The sequence below is a fragment of the Oncorhynchus tshawytscha genome, linkage group LG18, assembly GCF_018296145.1.
Source record: "Oncorhynchus tshawytscha isolate Ot180627B linkage group LG18, Otsh_v2.0, whole genome shotgun sequence".
In the NCBI taxonomy this organism is placed as follows: domain Eukaryota; kingdom Metazoa; phylum Chordata; class Actinopteri; order Salmoniformes; family Salmonidae; genus Oncorhynchus; species Oncorhynchus tshawytscha.
Genome location: NC_056446.1, coordinates 28,500,225 through 28,515,147, shown reverse-complemented (window position 1 = coordinate 28,515,147; position 14,923 = coordinate 28,500,225).

The following is a 14,923-nucleotide window of genomic DNA, read 5'->3' as shown; positions in this document are numbered from 1 at the left end:
ACATTGACTCTGTACTGGTACCCCCTGTAACCTGTACACATTGACTCGGTACCGGTATCTTCTGTAACCTGTACACATTGACTCAGTACCCTCTGTAACCTGTACACATTGACTCTGTACCGGTACCCTCTGTAACCTGTACACATTGACTCGGTACCGGTACCCTCTGTAACCTGTACACATTGACTCTGTACTGGTACCCTCTGTAACCTGTACACATTGACTCTGTACTGGTACCCTCTGTAACCTGTACACATTGACTCTGTACTGGTACCCTCTGTAACCTGTACACATTGACTCAGTACCCTCTGTAACCTGTACACATTGACTCAGTACCCTCTGTAACCTGTACACATTGACTCTGTACCGGTACCCTCTGTAACCTGTACACATTGACTCAGTACCCTCTGTAACCTGTACACATTGACTCAGTACCCTCTGTAACCTGTACACATTGACTCAGTACCCTCTGTAACCTGTACACATTGACTCAGTACCCTCTGTAACCTGTACACATTGACTCAGTACCCTCTGTAACCTGTACACATTGACTCGGTACCAGTACCCTCTGTAACCTGTACACATTGACTCGGTACCGGTACCCTCTGTAACCTGTACACATTGACTCGGTACCAGTACCCTCTGTAACCTGTACACATTGACTCGGTACCGGTACCCTCTGTAACCTGTACACATTGACTCTGTACCGGTACCCTCTGTAACCTGTACACATTGACTCGGTACCGGTACCCTCTGTAACCTGTACACATTGACTCGGTACCAGTACCCCCTGTAACCTGTACACATTGACTCGGTACTGGTACCCTCTGTAACCTGTACACATTGACTCGGTACCGGTACCCTCTGTAACCTGTACACATTGACTCGGTACCGGTACCCCTGTAACCTGTACACATTGACTCGGTACCGGTACCCTCTGTAACCTGTACACATTGACTCGGTACCGGTACCCTCTGTAACCTGTACACATTGACTCGGTACCGGTACCCCCTGTAACCTGTACACATTGACTCGGTACCGGTACCCTCTGTAACCTGTACACATTGACTCGGTACCGGTACCCCTGTATATAGCTTCATTATTGTCGTTTTATTGTGTTACTTTAAAAATTTTACTTGAGTTTTTATGGGAAATATTTTCCTAACTATATTTTCTTAAAACCGCATTGTTGGTTAAGGGCTTGTAAGTAAGCATTTCGTGGTAATGTCCTGTTGTATTCCTCAATGTGACAAATGCAATTTGATTTGATTTCAAATGTAAACAATGTTAATTTAAAATGTTCAACTACATATTCATTATCTTCAGCACCACCCCAACATCAAATATGTAAAAATTGCGCATTTCTATGTTATGTAGTAAAATCAAATGTCAATGACATCATCGGTGTGCGTTGTGTAATTATAACCAATTATGAGTAGACATTGCCAACTAATTGTCTACTAATTGGTTGATGATGTCATTGGAAACACTTATCTTCAATCTTCTCTCCATCCATGATTAGATTATCTGTAGGTATCGAAACTCCTTGCACCTATAACCTCTGACCTCTAACTGTAACCCCTGACCTCTAGCTGTAACTCCTGATCTCTTAGCTGTACCCCCTGACCTCTAGCTGTAACCCCTGATCTCTAGCTGTAACCCCTGACCTCTAGCTGTAACCCCTGACCTCTAGCTGTAACCCCTGATCTCTAGCTGTAACCCCTGATCTCTAGCTGTAACCCCTGACCTCTAGCTGTAACCCCTGATCTCTAGCTGTAACCCCTGACCTCTAGCTGTAACCCCTGATCTCTAGCTGTAACCCCTGACCTCTAGCTGTAACCCCTGATCTCTAGCTGTAACCCCTGTCTGTACACATGGAAACCTAGCTTGGTACTAGATCTGTTTGTGCTGTCTTGCCACTTGTATGTTGTCACACCGAACAATGACAATAGGAGTTGGCAAGACAGCACAAACAGATCTGGGATCTCCTGCACCTAACCTCTGTCGACTAAAATGTGTTTCTCTAATCCAAATCCTAATTCTTGTAGATTATATGGTGCTGAGGTGGAGGGTCATGGTCAAACTAACTCTCTACTATGTCCATGGTAACAACAACTCAACCAACACACAATCCCAACATGCACACTTACTACTTATTCATAGTGATGAAAGTTAACCAACCTGGTTAGATTCTTGAGACTACCCCTGGAGGGTGCTAAATCCTGTCATATGGAGACCTTCAGTGAAATACAATGACGGCCCAGTCCCAAACTGACCCCTAGACTGTAAGCCCTATGTGCTTGGAGACATCTGAGATGATTTGATTGGTATTAGCAACTTGGTGAAACTTCCACTTAGCCTATCAGAGGGCAAGTTGGTTACACCAGTCAATTCCTCTTAGAGCTCCACATCAGTATACAGCAGGGTTATTCAACTCTGACCCTACGAGGTCCGGAAGCTGCTGGTTTTCTGTTCTACCTGATTAATTAATTGCACCCACCTGGTTAGCCAGGTGAATCAGTCCCTGATTAGAGGGGAACATGAACAATGAAAACAAGCAAGACGTGGCTTCGATGTCCAGAGTTGTGTTTGAGGTATAGGGCATAGGATCTAGGGGTCGATTTGGTATTGGGCCCATTAGTGCACTTAAAGGTTTGTATAAGAGCACTTCATCGACTGATGTTTTCAGTCAGTCCTTCAACATTAAATATGTTTAATTACATATACACTGAGTGTACAAAACATTAGGAAAACCTTCCTAATATTGGGTTGCACCACTTTTTCCACAGGGACACTGGCCCTTGTTAACTCCAATGCTTCCCACAGTTGAGTCAAGTTGGCTGGATGTCCTTTGGTGGTGGACCATTCTTGATACACACAGGAAACTGTTAAGCGTGAGAAACCCAACAGAGTTGCAGTTCTTGACACACTCAAAGTGGTGTGCCTGGCACCTACTACCATACCCTGTTCAATGGCACTTAAATATTTTGTCTTCCCCATTCACCCTCTGAATGGCACACATACAATCAATGTCTCAATTGTCTGAAGGCTTAAAAATCCTTCTTTAACCAGTCTCCTCTTCATCTACACTGATTGAAGTAGATTTAACAAGTAACATCAATAAGGGATCACAGCTTTCACCTGGATTCACCTGGTCAGTCTGTCATGGAAAGAGCAGGCGTTCATAATGTTTTGTATACTCAGTGTACATTCAACACGTTTCTTGCGAAATGCACTAACACCATCAAAACTTTAAATACATACCACAGAATAAAATAACTTTTTCAAAATAGCATAATTTGTCAAAATGCTAAATAAACAAACACCCACAAAACTTAGAATACATGTAACAAAATTGCAAAATCCATCAAAACAGTATAATTTGTCATCATATTATACATTTGATAATGGCTCCAAAAATACTAACTATAGCCATCAATAGATCATAATGTTCTATGAAAAATAGTAAAATGGTATGAGATGGTAATCAAACATTTTATAGAAGTGAGCTATTCTTGTTCTCTGAATTGTGACCAAATACGAAAGCAGAAGGAATTTTACTAAAAAGTCAAATAAAATATATGGTTTGGAATTGTTTACATGTTAATAAATGCTGGGTATGGTAATGCTGTGTATGGTAATGCTGTGTATGGTAATGCTGTGTATGGCAATGCTGTGTATGGTAATGCTGTGTATGGTAATGCTGTGTATGGTAATGCTGTGTATGGTAATGCTGTGTATGGTAATGCTGTGTATGGTAATGCTGTGTATGGTAATGCTGTGTATGGTAATGCAGTGTATGGTAATGCTGTGTATGGTCATGCTGTGTATGGTCATGCTGTGTGTGGTCATGCTGTGTGTGGTAATGCTGTGTATGGTAATGGTGTGTATGGTAATGCTGTGTATGGTAATGCTGTGTATGGTAATGCTGTGTATGGTCATGCTGTGTATGGTAATGCTGTGTATGGTAATGCTGTGTATGGTAATGCTGTTTTAAATGTTTTATAATACAGCAAACATAAATCAAGTCTAAAGTACTCACAACCACGCAGGTAGTTATGGAACTACTAACCAAACACGTTACTGTCAGATACTAAGGCCTACTGTGTACTGCAAGGCTTAGATGACAAAGACCTCCTAGTATGATTGAGCCACTGCTAAAGCAATATGGAATACAGCAATATTTTTTATTTAACCTTTATTTAACCAGTGATATTGAAAGTAATTACAAGTATGAAACAGAGAAAACACTTTGTTTTTTTATAGTAACTGATGAGGTGCTGCTTTTAGTATATGTGTGTCCTTTGTTGTGTTTTATTGTGAATTTATTGGTGTTGAATGTATTGGCTGGTGCAATCACATTCCCCTTTGGAGCATGAATAGAGCAATATCTGATCTGATCTTAATCACTGTACAAAAGAAGTGACTGTTGTTCAATGAAATGTCCTTCCTATGTCTGGAGGCCTTCCAACGGCAAGAGGAAAAACAATCCCCAATAGAAAGGAGGAAAGGTGAATACAGAGGAGGAACACAAGTGAATAAACAGGCCTCAAAGGTCTCTAATGGAAGGTCACAATGTTACTTAGAAGTAACCTAACTTTATTCTCTGCATCCTAAAAAATGTTTAAAAGAAATTGAAACCTTCTCTCTTCTGATGAAAGCAATGTGTTACATTAAAGAACATTGCTTAATTTGTTGTCCTACATGAATGCTAAGATCACACAGATTTGCACATGGAGTGGTTCTTTTAGTAAGTGGGAATTAATGCGGTATTATGTGTGCACCAGAGAAAGAGCGCAGCTCATCATCTTCATTATCAAATCAAATGTATTTGTATAGCCCTTCTTACATCAGCTGATATATCAAAGAGCTGTACAGAAACCCAGCCTAAAACACCAAACAGCAAGCAATGCAGGTGTAGAAGCACGGTGGCTAGGAAAAACTCCCTAGAAAGGCCTCTTCTGGCTATGCCGGGTGGAGATTATAACAGAACATGGCCAAGATGTTCAAATGTTCATAAATGACCAGCATGGTCAAATAATAATAATCACAGTAGTTGTTGAGGGTGCAGCAAGTCAGCACCTCAGGAGTAAATGTCAGTTGGCTTTTCATAGCCGATCATTAAGAGTATCTCTACCGCTCCTGCTGTCTCTAGAGAGTTGAAAACAGCAGGTTTGGGACAGGTAGCACGTCCGGTGAACAGGTCAGGGTTCCATAGCCGCAGAGCGAACAGTTGAAAATGGAGCAGCAGCACGGACAAGTGGACTGGGGACAGCAAGGGGTCATCATGCCAGGAAGTCCTGATGCATGGTCCTAGGGCTCCGGTCCTCAGAGTGAGAGAGAGAGAAAGAAAGAAAAAGAGAAAGAGAGAATTAGAGAGAGCACACTTAAATTCACACAGGACACCGGATAAGACAGAGAAGATGGAGCTCTATAGGAGAAAGCCCTGCCTCCAGCTGTTTGCTTAGAAATTCTAGGGACAATTAGGAGGCCTGTGTCTTGTGAACGTAGCGTACGTGTAGGTATGTACAGCAGGACCAAATCAGAGAGCTAGGTAGGAGCAAGCCCATGTAATGCTTTAGGTTAGCAGGAAAACCTTGAAATCAGCCTTGCCTTAACAGGAAGCCAGTGTAGGGAGGCTAGCACTGGAGTAATATGATCACATTTTTTTTGGTTCTAGTCAGGATTCTAGCAGCCATATTTAGCACTAACTGAAGTTTATTTAGTGCTTTATCCAGGTAGCCGGAAAGTAGAGCATTGCAGTAATCTAACCTAGAAGTAACAAATCATGGATTTATTTTTCTGCATAATTTTTGCACAGAAAGTTTCTGATTTTTGCAATGTTACGTAGATGGAAAAAAGCTGTCCTTCAAACAGTCTTGATATGTTCGTCAAAAGAGAGATCAGGGTCCAGAGTAACGCTGAGGTCCTTCACAGTTTTATTTGAGACGACTGTACAACCATCAAGATTAATTGTCAGATTCAACAGAAGATCTCTTTGTTTCTTGGGACCTAGAACAAGCATCTCGGTTTTGTCCGAGTTTAAAAGTAGAACGTTTGCAGCCATCCACTTCCTTATGTCTGAAACACAGGCTTCTAGCGAGGGCAATTTTGGGGCTTCAACATGTTTCATTGAAATGTACAGCTGTGTGTCATCCGCATAGCAGTGAAAGTTAACATTATGTTTCCAAATGACATCCCCAAGAGGTAAAATATATGGTGAAAACAATAGTGGTCATAAAACAGAACCTTGAGGAACACCAAAATGTACATTTGATTACAACCATTCACAGAGACAAACTGATATTTTTCCAACAGATAAGATCTAAACCAGGCCAGAACTTGTCCGTGTAGACCAATTTGGGTTTCCAATCTCTCCAGAAGAATATGGTGATCGATGGTATCAAAAGCAGCACTAAGGTCTAGGAGCACGAGGACAGATGCAGAGCCTCGGTCTGACGCCATTAAAGGTAATTTACCACAAGTGCAGTCTCAGTGCTATGATGGGGTCTAAAACCAGACTGAAGCATTTCGTTTGCATTGTTTGTCTTCAGGAAGGCAGTGAGTTGCTGCGCAACAGCTTTTTCTAAAATTTTTGAGAGGAACGGAAGATTCGATATAGGCTGAGTAGTTTTTATATTTTCTGGGTAAAGGTTTGGCTTTTTCAAGAGAGGCTTTATTACTGCCACTTTTAGTGAGTTTGGTACACATCCGGTGGATAGAGAGCCGTTTATTATGTTCAACATAGGAGGGCCAAGCACAGGAAGCAGCTCTTTCAGTAGTTTAGTTGGAATAGGGTCCAGTATGCAGCTTGACGGTTTAGAGGCCATGATTATTTTCATCATTGTGTCAAGAGATATAGTACTAAAACACTTGAGTGTCTCTCTTGATCCTTCGCCTTTGTGGGATGCACGTGGGATATGGTCACTCTTGTAACCAGGCAGTGAGGCCTCATTTAACACAGTAAATTCATCAGGCTTAAGCCATGTTTCAGTCAGGCCAATCACATCAAGATTATGATCAGTGATTAGTTCATTGACTATAACTGCCTTGGAAGTGAGGGATCTAACATTAAGTGGCCCTATTTTGAGATGTGAGGTATCATGATCTCTTTCAATAATGGCGGAATGGAGGAGGTCTTTATTCTAGTGAGATTGCTAAGGCGAACACCGCCATGTTTAGTTTTGCCGCCCAACCTAGGTTGAGGCACAGACACGGTCTCAATGGGGATAGCTGAGCTGACTACACTGACTGTGCTAGTGGCAGGCTCCACTAAGCTGGCAGGCTGGCTAACAGCCTGCTGCCTGGCCTGCACCCTATTTCATTGTGGAGCTAGAGGAGTTAGAGCCCTGTCTATGTTGGTAGATAAGATGAGAGCACCACTCCAGCTAGGATGGAGTCCATCACTCCTCAACAGGCCTGGCTTGGTCCTGTTTGTGGGTGAGTCCCAGAAAGAGGGCCAATTATCTACAAATGCTATCTTTTGGGAGGGGCAGAAAACAGTTTTCAACCAGCGATTGAGTTGTGAGACTGCTATAGAGCTCATCACTCCCCCTAACTGGGAGGGGGCCAGAGACAAATAGTCGATGCTGACATCTTTCTAGGTGATTTACAGGCTGAAGCTATGTGTGACCTTGGTGACCTCTGACTGTTTCATCCTAACATCGTTGGTGCCGACGTGGATAACAATATGTCTATACTCTCTACACTCGCCAGTTTTAGCTTTGGCCAGCACCATCTTCAGATTAGCCTTAATGTCAGTAGCCCTGCCCCCTGGTAAACAGTGTATGATCGCTGGATGATTCGTTTTAAGTCCAATACTGCGGGTAGTGGAGTCACCAACGACTAGGGTTTTCAATTTGTCAGAGCTAATGGTGGGAAGCTTCGGCGTCTCAGACCCCGTAACGGGAGAAGTAGAGACCAGAGAAGGCTCGGCCTCAGACTCCGACTCGTTTCTGTGGGCTGAATGAGCGACACCGGTTGAGCATTCCTACAGCATTTCCCTCCAGAAGCCATGAGAAAATTGTCCGGCTGCGGGGACCGTGCGAGGGGATTTGTACTAAAGTTACTGTCTGTACTTACTGGTGGCACAGACGCTGTTTCATCCTTTCCTACACAGAAATTACCCTTGCCTAACAATTGCGTCTGAAGCTGGGCTTGCAGCACCACTATCCTCGCCGTAAGGCAATCGTTCTCCTGTATATTATGAGTACAGCGACTGCAATTAGAAGGCATCATGTTAATGTTACTGCTTAGCTTCGGCTGTTGGAGGTCCTGACGAACCACGTCCAGATAAAGCGACAAATCATCATCTTTATCTTCATCAGTATCATCATAAAATAGGTGCAAAGAGTTACTTCTATGTATGTAGCCGATGATGGTTGTTGTATAATGTATATAAGGATGTCATCTGTGTGGTTGTCATGGTATTGTGTCTATGTTGATAGAGGTGAGGATGACATCATGGAGGATGTTGATGCGATCGAACTGGTTGAATTCTCTGACACAGTGTTTAAACTCAAACAGCTGAGCTCCATTTACAGCCACCTTGTATTCCTCAAACATAATCAGAATCTTCATCTGCAAGACAGGAGAGGGGGAACAGGAGAGAGGGGAGGAGAGGGAGCGGATTGAAATAAAGTGTAATTTAGCCGCAGTCACCGAAAAGTGTCAATTACAGTTGATTTGTTAGTCAGGACAGTATAGGCTGCAGCAGTAGCACTTGTAGCTCCTCCCAGTAACCACGAGCACAACCGTTCCTTGATTTTAACTGGCGTATTTATTCTGTAGTTTTAGTCAGAATTATCACCTTCTGTGAGAACTATAAAGTAAATGAAAATACAGTTAAGCACACTCTTACAACCTCCTTATCTTACGAGTGACTTATTAGCTTGGTATAACTCTGAAGTGCTTACATACATAACAGTTTAGCCGGAGCTATAACAGTATCAGATTAAACACATGAATAAAAGAAAAAATACCTCATTGGCTGCTTATTACAGAAGGGAGGAAATCAAACTTCACACAATTATTCCTGGCATGAATTCACACTTCATCCTTAATTATTATAATGTTACCATCCTAACATACACACTTCAACTTTTACGAACTACACCCGATGACATGAGAACTTAGCTAACACAGCGCGGGATTGCCTTCCCTCCAAAAGTGTGTTGCTACAATAATGATCCCTGTTACAACAGTTATTAGCTACGTCGTTCCGCTTGTTTTATCATTTCCCACGCATAGCGAAAACGTAAACAATTCAAACAAAAAACAACGACATAGACTTACAGGTTAACTGTCAGTTACACTCCCACCAATCACCGGTGATTTCTGTGAAAGGGGTCTGTAGGTTTCTTGATCGGTTTCCAGGAGGGTGACTGTGTTATGGATGGGCCTCTCCAGATAGGTGGGTTTGGTGATGCGTTTACCTCTCTCATCTAGGGTTGAGTCGCTGATCAGTAACTTGAATCTTCTCACCAGGCCATCCTGTCCCGGGTCCACTTCTGTAACCTTTGCCAATTTCCACTCGTTGCGTGGTGCAGTATCATCTTGCAAGATGACAATGTCATTAATCCTTGCGTTTCTTCTGTCTTTATTCCATTTCTGTCTGTGTTGGAGGTTTAGGAGGTACTCTTTCTTCCACCTTGTCCAGAATTCATTGGCTAAGAATTGTACTCTGCGCCATCTCTTGCGGAGATAAAGATCTTCCTTGATGAACTGTCCAGGTGGTGGTAATATAATTGTGGACTTCATTGTCAAGATGTGATTTGGTGTGAGAGGTTCTGGACCTAATGGATCTTTCAGATATTCCGTAGTTAGGGGCCTACTATTTAAAATTGGCATGACTTCATAGAGAAGTCACTGATCCGTCTCACTGATCAAGAATGGATGTTAAGACACTTCGTATCGTGTGGATTTGCCTTTCCCAAACACCACCCATGTGACTTGAAGATGGATGCGAGTTTATCATGAACACCCCAAGTTCCTTCACTCGTGTTTGATCCATTTTTTCAGGGCGTCCACAAACTCGCGTCTTGCGCCAATGAAGTTGCTGCCTTGATCACATCTGATTTGACGAACATTACCACGTATGGCAATAAATGAACGCAGGGCATTGATAAAGGCATGGGTGGTTAAGTCATCAAGCATTTCAATGTAAACTGCTCGAGAGCCCATGCAAGTGAATAGAAGCCCATAAAGCTTCTGATCTGTAATTTTTCAATCAATACTTCACTGGGGCACTTTCTTCAATACAACACAGATATTCAATGATATACAGTTGAGTCTCTGCACAAGAACGTACATATTCTGCAATTTTTTGGATGATATTGTTTGTAGGACGGAAGAACTCTCTTCTTCTGTCCTTGGCATTGAAAGGTCCAAAGCAGTTCATCCCACAGTATGTGAAGGGAGATGTGGTTTCCATGCGTTCCTTCAGAAGATCTGCCATCCTTTGCTCTTCTGTACATATTCTGAATTTCCTGCATTTTACACATTTGTAGATGTGAGAGGAAACTGCACTGCTGCATCCTAGGATCCATATACCGTTGGATCGCAGCTCATTGATCGTCATTCCACGTCCTTGGTGTCGTACTCTTTCATGATAGTGCTTGACGAGCAGCACTGACAAATGGCTATCTCTTGGCAGGATTGCAGGATGCTTCACATGGGAATGAAGAGTTGCATGAGCCAAGCGACCTCCCACCCTGAGGATACCTTGCTCATCCAGAAATGGACTCAATTTATGCAACTTACTTGCTTTATCTTTGGTCTTGATGTCTTTCTGGTGCCTAAGGTTGTGTATCTCATGGGAGAAGGCTGCTTCTTGAACCATCTTTATAATGGTGAGCTCTGCCTCTCTCCTTTCTTCTATGCTTGTAGCTTCACTGGACCTCAGTTTTAAGCCTATGGCTTCCTTGACACGTCGTTTGAGCCTGGCAATAGCTTTTACCACTCTTGCCCAGTCTGAGAACTTATGAAGGTGATCTAGTAATGATCTTTCTTCCTTTGCCTGGGTATCATGGACCAGGGATTTCTGCACCTCTGGATCATTGACTAGGAACTATCCCCCCTTGACTTGTCCTTTGGGAAGTTCGTCTTGCCAAAGAAAGTCTGAACCTGTGAACCAGTTGGAAGCCATGAGCTGTTCTGATGGGAGACCTCTGGAAGCATGATCCCCAGGATTCTCTACAGAGGTCACATATCTCCATTGTTCGGGATCTGTGCTTTGCTTAATGCGTTGAATACGGTTAGCTACAAAGACGTGGAATCTTCTGGCTTCATTGTTGATGTAGCCAAGAACTACCTTACAGTCTGTCCAGAAGTATTCCTGTAGACCTTGTATCTCTAGCTCCCTTTTGAGCATGTCACTTGTTCGAACAGCTACCACCGCTGCTGAAAGTTCCAGTCGTGGTATGGTCGTAACCTTGGAGGGGGCGACTCTCGACTTCCCCATAACTAGGGAGCAATGAACTTCTCCTGCTGTGCTGATTGTTCTGAGGTATGAGCACTCTCCATAACCTGAGGTACTAGCTTTGGAGAAGTGATGGAGCTCATAACTCTGTACCTCCTTGAAACTTGATGGCAAGTAGCTTCGTTGGATCCTTACTTCAGACAAGTTTTGTAGACCTTGGAGCCAGAATTCCCACTGGGAACGTAGGTCATCTGGAAGGGGGTCATCCCAGTCGATCTTGTCACAACACATCTGCTGTGAGATCTGCTTCCCTGCCAGGACAACGGGTGCCACAAACCCAAGCGGATCATATACAGAGGCTGCTGCAGACAACACTCCTCTTCTTGTGAGTGGGCGTTCCTTGACAACTACTCTAAACTGGAACTCGTCTGATGCGACACACCACAGTACACCAAGTGCTCTCTCCATGCGTGGTTCACCCAGAGCCATATCCAGGTCTTTGGCACCCTTGGCACGTTCTTCCTTGGGAATTGTGGCTATAACTTCCTCGCTGTTAGAGATAAACCTGTGCAACCGAATTTTGCCGATGCTGCAAAGCTCTCTTGCTTCTTTCACCAGCTGCTTCAGCTTCAGACGATATGCTTATCAGTCCATCATAAACATAAAAGTTCCTTTCCTTGAACTGGATAGACTTCTCGCTGAAGCTTCCTCGTCCTTCGGCGGCAAGATGTTTGAGACCATAGTTGGCCCAACCAGGAGATGAAGCTGCGCTGAACAAGTGGAACTTCATACGATACACTGAGGGTTGAGACTCTAGATCTCCGTTCTCCCACCAAAGGAACCGTAGATAATCTTGGTCTTCTGCTTTCACATGAAACTGGTGGAACATGCCCTCTATGTCACACATGATTGCAACTGGACCCTTACAAAAATGACAAAGGACACCCAGCAATGTTTTTGTCAACTCTGGACCGGTAAGGAGATGGTCATTCCAGGACGTCTCTCGAAACTTAGCTGAGCAGTCAAAGACGACTCGTATCTTCCCAGGATTTTGTGGGTGATAAACCCCATGGTGCGTGATGTACCATGCTGGATGCTTGTTAATTTCCTCTTTGGAGACCTTCTCAGAATCTCCACAAGTTATGGTCTCTTCCATGAATGCTGTGTAGTCCTTGTAGTACTGCTTGTCTCTCCTTAGCCTCCTTTCCTGGCACTTGAGACGGTGAACTGCACATGTTTTATTGTTCGGCAGGTTGGGTCTTTCTTCCTAAAACGGCAGCGGCATCTCGTAATGTCCATTGTCCTTGCGTCTGATGCCCGCTTTCATTTGTCAGGAACCGGATATCCTCTTGACATATGAGGTCCTCTTCTGCAGCTCTCTCGTTGAAGTCAGATTCAAGCGTCTTGATAATGTCCAGTGCTGTGATTACCTCTCTTACGCGTGTTCTACAAACATAGTGTACTTGATTTGTGAGGTTGGAAGAAGATTGAAGGCTTAGCATCACCTGTCTAACGGTAACCCGATGACAATAGCGTCGCCATAGTCGATACATGGGTTTCCATAGCCGACTATGCTCCAGCCAAGGTCTGTTCTCTGAGCAAAAGGCTGATTTCTCTTACCAGAGTGGTTGTGGTTGGAGACCAGGCCAGTTTTGGGCTGGAGCTGGGGATGGTTGGGATGGTTGAAGACCAGGCCAGCAGGGGATGCTGGGCTGCTCAGGCCAGCAGGATGGTGGTTGGGGTTGGGTGGGCTGTTGGCTGGGCTGTGTCGGCCAGACAGGACCCCTGGTTGCTGTTGACTGGGCCAGATACTGTTGCTTCCCTGGGGGGAGGAACCAGAGGACGGACAGCCACACAGAGCATCAGAGAGCTGGGGGGACAAGATAAGTGCACACACATACACAGTAAGAGACACACATGCACACACACACACACACACACACACACACACACTCATGCACACAAGAAAAACAGGCATACACACACATATTCAGTGCGTATACATAGAGGCCTATTCAGACATGACATTCAAGAAGTATGCCAGAATACTTTAATAACGGTAAATAATTTAAGAATACTGAGCCAGTTCCTGCTACAGAGCTGAGTTCTCAGTTGCTAGTTGCCCGTGTAAAGGTTAGAGGATGGGAGGTACTTACTTCCATAGTATCTGTAAGTACCTAGAGGACAGCATCACTACCATTTTTCAACTTCATCAGAAACGGAAGCATCATTCAAGGCTATAATTGAAAAAAGTATCATTAGGAACTCACCACTTTCAGATGGCCCTAGTCCCTAAGTCCTAACCCTAATTTTAACCCTAACCCCTAACTCCAACCCTTAGCATAGCTAACGTTAGCCACCTAGCTAACGGTAGCTACAACAAATTGGAATTCATAACATATCAATATGTTTCAGAAATTCTTAACATATTTTATGAATTGCAATTTGTAACACACCATACTAATTGTAATTGGTAACATATCATACGAAATGGATGATGGACATCCACAAATTAATACGAAACATAAGATATTATACTAATTTACTATGTTACATCTACCACTGAGTCCAGGTTGAAGTATCACTGACATCTTGGACAGTTTGGAAACATTCCTCAGGGAATTAACATGGGCTCACAAACTCAATGCCAGACCCAAGTCCCATACTACTCATAAACTGAGTATGAAGGTTAAAGGTCACCTTAAAAACCATTGTAATACAAATTGTCATTTGGCACATGATGCACCAGTAAGGAGTGTATATTAAACAGTGAATATTTAGCATATTATCATTCTGCAGAATTCATACAAACAAGCCTGGGGTTGTCCTCTTCTCTTAGCACAGCAGATTGTACAGATAGCTGCTCACCAATAACATAAATACCTGATTATAGGGCTTCAGACGAGGAAGCATTGTCTTTACCTTATAGAGTACAGTGGAGGCTGCTGAGGGGAGAACAGCTCATAATAATGGCTGGAAAGGAGTGAATGGAATGGCATCAATCACATGAAACCCATGTATTTGATACCATTCCAATCATTCTGCTCCAGCCATTACCACAAGCCTGTCCTCCCCAATTAAGGTGCCAACAACCTCCTGTGATAGAGTACAACATGACTGCAATTATGATACGGATACATAGTTTAATAAGATACTATCTTATAATAGGCCTCCAAACCATAAACACAGTCATGCCCAAATAAGTTGATTACCTGTACACATGATCTACTATGAGAAGCAACAATTCAGTCTTTAGCTCTGGATATTTCATTGTCTAATTAAATATGAAAGTTAGCACCAACTTTATGGGGGGCAAGCCCATCACAGAGATCAGCCATCATTTAATTAGAATATCCTATGTCACATCAAATAATATACCACAATGCTTGAGTTTGAATAAGTAAATCAAATCAACTTTATTTAAAATCGCTGCACGCTTAAGAGTAAATCAATAAAATAAGGTAAGAGCTCCCTTGACAGATGTCTAACTGACCAATGGGACAA